This window comes from Meleagris gallopavo, chromosome 2 (assembly GCF_905368555.1).
Source record: "Meleagris gallopavo chromosome 2, MGAL_WU_HG_1.1, whole genome shotgun sequence".
Taxonomy (NCBI): domain Eukaryota; kingdom Metazoa; phylum Chordata; class Aves; order Galliformes; family Phasianidae; genus Meleagris; species Meleagris gallopavo.
The window spans coordinates 52,982,717-52,989,310 of NC_139405.1; the positions used below are offsets into that span (position 1 = coordinate 52,982,717).

General features: G+C 37.6%; 1 long non-coding RNA gene across 1 annotated transcript in view; it reads right to left on the bottom strand.

The window, feature by feature from the left end:
* Positions 1-5,927, bottom strand: part of LOC146544980 (uncharacterized) — a 55,390-nt gene extending 49,463 nt beyond the window's left edge. Inside the window, exon 1 of the long non-coding RNA XR_014881369.1 lies at positions 5,639-5,927. This is a non-coding gene — a long non-coding RNA (uncharacterized LOC146544980). The remainder of the gene's footprint in view (positions 1-5,638) is intronic.
* Positions 5,928-6,594: the final 667 nt, after the last annotated feature.

Sequence of the window (6,594 nt, forward strand, 5' to 3'; positions counted from 1 at the left end):
CTTTTAAAAAAATGGCTCATATTGACATTTTGCACAGTCTGACTTTCTTTTTGACCCACATTTCTCTTTCCCACACCGGGTCTCCTATCTTGACACCACATCTCTTTGGCTCTATTTGCTCACTTAGAGAAATCTAGGATCAGTAGTTTAAGCACAGTGCTCTTGCCAAAATCCAGTTCCAGATGACTTTTCGCTGTATGAACAAATTCAGAAAGGCTGAGGTAGGCTAACAGTCTCTCTGGCAGCACCTCACTTCCCAAGTTAATAATCTTTAATTTGCTGCTCAAGCTTACAGTTTTTATTGTTTCAGACAAACTGAAGCATGTTACTTTAGACAGTACTAATACTAGTTCTTTGATAAGTTTTCTATTTTTGACTGAGGCAAATAAATTCTAATGGCAGATCAAGGGGTAGGCTCTTCAGAAAAAGGAAAGGTCTAGATGTAATAATTTCTTGATACAACACAACCAGATTAGGTCATGATACTTGAAATTATCACTGATAACTTTGGTGAGAAAAATAAAAAATCTATCCACTTTTGGAAACACATATTTTACCTAAGTGCTTTAACAGTAACTAAGTGGTCATAGATCTAAGCGTATTTTTAGAAATGCCTGTTTGTGTGGCAATATTGTGAGAAATGAAAATCAAAACAATTATTATGTGCATCTTCATTTTCTATATAAGTCAATTGTTCAGTTCAGTTCTGTCTTTTTTATTTTTGGTGTGTTTTTTTTTTTAATTTTCACTGCATGTACATGCATATTTACACATTTAAAGATAATTGAATGTTCTGGTTAATATCTTTTTTCTACTTGAAGAGGAAAATTTTTAGACTTTTTAATCTCAAGACTTTCATTAAAATAATGGGAAAGATGAGACTAGAAAACTACTTTTTCCCAACATGTCCAGCAAGGTATAAGTAACTTTTTCAACATGATTTTTAAAAAATTACAGGTACCTCTAGAACAGGGAATCATTAATGGCTTCTGTCATGGCTAAATTTTGTCATCAGTCTCTACTATTTAGCAGAAACATGAGGTGGTGAGCTTAATGTTAAGTATTCTTTGGGTTTCAAAAACAGATATTTTTTCCACAATTCCTTTAAATATATATGAAGTTGTGCCTTACCACGTCCTACCAGACTCGTGGTGTAGTACAATAGATTCTTCCCACATTTAATCCACCCCTACAGATTCTGTACTGGGATGATCTTCTATATATCTCTGAATTTCTTGTCCTAGAAAGTGGTATCTGCCTCTAAACAGAAACAGATTGTGCATAGGTACAGAGCCTAGACCCTAAGACTCAAAATTTTGTTTTAACTAGGATATCTAGATTTGGAAACAGCACCAACTTAACGTGGAGACCCAACAGCTATGTGCATAGATGATGTCTGACAATGCAATGGGCTAATAGGTGAGAGAGGAGAAAGAGTTTCAAGATCTTCAGTTGAACAAATACCAACTTCTAGTAGTGTTTATCAGTTAACCAAAAGAGGAGGCTAGCTCATTCTTTTCTCATGTTTTTCAAATATATTTTTATATTTCCTGACCATAGTCCTTGGGTTCTTAGAATATCCCTGATGGAAAATGAGGTAGACTCCTCTTCTGAGTCACCTTTATTACTAGCAAACTGACTCACAGTGAGGCTTCTTGCTTTCAATTTTGTTGGCAACATCTCCATCTGCATGATTAAACTTCATATTAAAAGGTGCCCAAATAGCCACAGTACCTTGTAACTTTGGAAAGAAAAGAAGACATGTTAGGGTGTTCTCAGCTACACAAATATACATTGAACTGTTCTTTTGCTATAGCCCAGCAGAGATTTAAGAAAGGAAAAATTGTTACACAAGTTTCAATTTTAAGTATCTTTGACTTATTGCTGTGATTATTCTAATTGCTTGTCTTCCTAGTGGGAGGTTGCAGGAAGTTGTTTTGAAGTAATCAAGCTGAGATGTGGCCTTCTATTTATAAGATGTCTAGAAATCTTACTTTCCCAGAAAGAATATCTAGTTGAAGCTCTAAAACATATCAGCTACAATCTCTCTTTCCTCCCTCAGAATCTCACTCAAGAGTTTATGATTCAGTTCCTTCTCACTGTCTGTGAACTTCAGATGATGAAGCTAGAGAGTGCCTCAGATAGATATTGTTCTTCAGTTTGCTTCAGTCTCTGAACACACAACAAAACCTCTGTAGCCCTATATTAACTGCTGCCTTGTGAGTATACATACGTATTACCCAATATGTAGGCAGCTTAAATACAAAAATAATAATTGATCAAATTCACATGAAAGGATTTGGTACCAAATCAGTTTAGTGTTGTGATATATATTTACAGTACCTTTGGAAAAAAAGTAAATAATATCTGCCATGCAGTTGTGGCACCACAGAAACTATACTTCACCTAGTTGAGTAGGTATGATTTAGATCAAGAACATTTTGATCTATGCTGATTGCAATAAGGACCACTGAACATTTTTTCCATGTACAGACCTTTTAAAATAAAAAAGAAGGCTGAAAGTCAATGAATTTGCCTGAGACAAATGAGGACAGAGTCAAGCACTATTGGGATTTAAACCAGTACTTCTAAATAATCTACTGAGAAATTTTGTGTCATGAAGGCAGGGTAACCTTATGCAGAGAAACAAGATCTTTCTGCTGAGAAGAGGTTAAATTTCGTCATAGATCACTGGCAGGGTTTTGCTGTTGTTGATGTTCTGCTTTTTTTCTAGTTTATGACTACAGTTTCTTGGTAAAACTGGGCACGTATTCTTAATAAGTTGTTCCAGGAATGCCAAAATGACTTGATAGCAAAGGTTATATTTTGCCCAACACTATCAACCAAAGAAAAAGAAAATGGAAATTCTAAGTGAACTGTTTTGACATTTCTGAAACATTTCATTTACAGTCACATGCAATAAACAAAGAAAATAAAGAGCTAAATCCACACTGGTACTAAAGGAAACAGCAAAAGTGGCATTTTTTCACAGTAGACTTGTTACTAGAGATTTTATGGAGACTGAACAAAACTCAGGTTAAAATCCCTCCTCAGCGCAACGGGATTTGTATTTCATCTCCCAAGGAAATGTCTTGCCCACTGACTGTTCTATAAGTTATCCTGAAGTGAATGGATGTATGAAAGATAAGATGTTTCTTCAGGCTATATTCACCTTGCAAATGGATATGAATATGAATTTTTAGGAATGGTCTTAAATATCGATTATGCTGACAACTGATTTAAGTACTTATCCTTTAAATACTAAGAACTTTGTTACCTGAAATCTAGTGTTCCTGGATGTAGTTCCATCTCAATTAATAAGTCTCACAGAGGGTATAGGATAGAATCATAAAATCATAGGATAACCATAGTTGGAAAAGACCTCCAAGATCATCCACTCCAACAATCCACCTACCACCAATATTGCCCCACTAAGCAGTGCCCCTTAGTACAATCTCTAAATGCTTCTTGAACACCTTCTGGGATGGTGACACAACCACCTCTCTGGGCAGGCCATTCCAGCACCTAACCACTCTCTCAGAGATGTTTTATGCTAGTATCCAACCTGAATCTCCCCTGATACAACTTGAGATCTTGCCCTCTCATGTTATTGCTAGTTACATGCGAGAAGAGGCTGACATCCATCTTGCCACAACCTCCCTTCAGGCAGTTGTAGAGAGCGATATGGTATCCTGTGAACCTCTTCTTGTCCAGACTGAACAATCCCAGTTCCTTAAGCCACTTGTCATAAGACCTGTGCTCCAGGCATGTCACCAGCTTTGTTATCCTTCTCTGGACAAACTCAAGGGTCTCAATGTCCCTTTTGTAGAGAGGGGCCCAAAACTGAACATGGTATTCAACCAGTGCTGAATACATAGGGATGATCAGTTCCCCGCTCCTGCAGGCATCACTATTTCTGGTACAAGCCAGAATGCCACTGTACTCCTGGGCATACTGCTGACTCACGTTCAGCCAAAGATGAACCAAACCCACAGGACCATTTCAATATGTATAATAACTGTACTGTTTATACATACATTTAAACTGTACAGTGGAAGAAAACATCCTAGGATAGCATGTGTGTACGGGCACTTTCCTGATAAATTAGATTTCATTTCAAAACACTTTTGGAAATAGAATCTCAACTGGAATCTCCTACACAGTATACAAATTCTCCAAAACTGAACTTTTCAGAGACTGATGACTGTGTAACACCTATTTTCAGATAATTGCATCCACAGATATCTGAAGCTGAGACACAAGAAAAGAGTTTAAGAAAATAGAATTGACCATGGGAACCTTCCAGGTTTAAGGAGTTCTGTACAGGTTCTTCCAAAAGGAATGCCTCCTATTTATTTCTGTGGAAAATATAGCATGTACAAATAGCACAATAAAACTAGTTGAAAGTGCAAACTCTCAGCTACAAAACATTATTTTTCAACATTGTCACCATGTTAACTATATAAATTCACCAAAAATGAAAAAAGCTTGTATACCACACTGGTAAAAATCTGCATGGATGTATGGAACATGGCTTGGCTTTCATGTCACTGATGCCACTACTGAAATATACCATCCACATCACTATGCTAGCATCCATTGTTTGATCACCATAAAGCAATGGTAGATGGGTGCATTTTTTTCTGTGTGGAGAAATTCAATTATATACCTTTGCTTCATCAGCACTTCCATGTCAGACACCATTTTGTCAGACTGTACCTCTGCTGCCATCTGTCACATGGCAACAAAATGTCGTGGAATACTGATGAGAAGGTTTACCTTCTACTGTCATACCACCAACATCGCCCTCTGATGTCATGGGCTAACATAATAAAATAAGAGGCATTATTTTTGGAGCAGCCTTAGTATTTAAACGTTTAATTAGAGTGACTTATAGGAATCAGAGGTCAGACACAAAAGATTGCTCTTGAAATGGGATTTGAAAACAATCAGAAACAAACAGCAGGTATCTGTTACAGAAACTGAGATTCAGAGTAGAAGCACAAGGAGAAAAAGGTTCAAAATTAAAAGCCCTCATCTCCCTCTATACATCATTGCAAATCAATACAAACCAAATAATTCACAGAGCAAGGCAATTCTGTGTGTTTGTTTGCAAGCCCTGATGGATCTATTGACTGGCATGCCTGTTGTTCCTATCCTTGATGTGACATACACAGCACAGGTATCATGATGTATATAAGCCATGAAAAACTCCAGTGTGTTTCATTATCATGAGAAATGCAGGAGCTGGCTGCTTTTGACAGCAAGTGATGCTATTCGCTAGCCTTTTGCGTTGGTAGCTGAAGAAAATCCAGTCAACATATTTTAACCTTCAGAGCAATTTGAGCACATTGTGATCTTACCAAAGCAGCTGATAACAACTGAAGTACAAGCTCTGCGTCAGACAAACAGCAGCTGGGGGAAGGGAGCTGTGCTCTCTTTCCTCCCCCACGCCAGCCCAGTGTGCAAACAGGCTCGTCATCCCTTGCAAGGCAAAAGACATTGACAACATTTTTTTTCCTCAAATAACAGAGAAAAAAATATCTTGCTGCCACACTGATGTTTTATAGAGCAGACAAAAAAACAACAAAGCACTCAATAGCTCTGAGACAGGACAAGGAAGACAGTTCACACTTACCTGATGCAGGGACTCCACCATAATCTTGGATTATAAACTGGATTAGGCTCTGGGCCAAGACAAATCGTGAACTCTAATAACTTAATTTCAACTACATTCTGCAGTCTTTCATTAGGAGATGTAAATGTTCCTTCTGAGCTTTTTCACAGTAAGGAAACCTGAGTGGTCTCCCATTTCAATTGTGTACTATGAAGAAAGTAGTCTGGTTGGGGAGGTAAGCTGGTTGGTTCTTTGAATTCAGTCTGGGTCTCACATATGTAGGAGTGCAGGAATCCCACTGTTTCACATTTGGAAGTGGGCCCAGACTGGAAAGTAAAAATAGAAAAGTGTGTATGTGGTTCTGAGAAGCTCAGCTGCAAGGAACGGGGAGAAAAGTTTCCTTTAGACCTTGATTCAGGCTTTTCAGAAGTTTCAAGGACAAAGATGAAGCAGCTCCAGGGCTCTATTTCATTTTGGAAACTCAGAATTCATTATTCTGCACAGTGGAAAACTATTCCTAGCAAAATGAAACTTTTTTTTAAATCTTGTTTTCTAGTTTGTTAAAAAAAACACTCTTAGGTAAAACATCCTTATATAGTCTCCATGGTTTTGTATCAGGACCACATTTTAACCACTGTTATCTAAAATTAAACAAATGGAGGCACTGGTAAATGGAAAGAATTAACAGTAAGTAAAACTATTCCTTTAAGCTTCAGCCTTAGTAGAGAACAGCTGTCTGATTTCCCACAGGGAACACAGTTCTTTCCTGCTCAAACATCCTCAGAATGAGTGAAACAGGTTTGCATGGGTTCATGTAGCAAAGACTACTGAGATTGGAGTGCAGTGCCCAAATTTCCTATACAGTAAACCTCATGCTAATTTCCTATATATTTCAGAGCGCAAGGTGCATGTTGTCCACTTTGAGAAGGTAAGTGTAGAGCAAACTGAGGAGTAGCTAATATGGAGTTAAAGTAGCC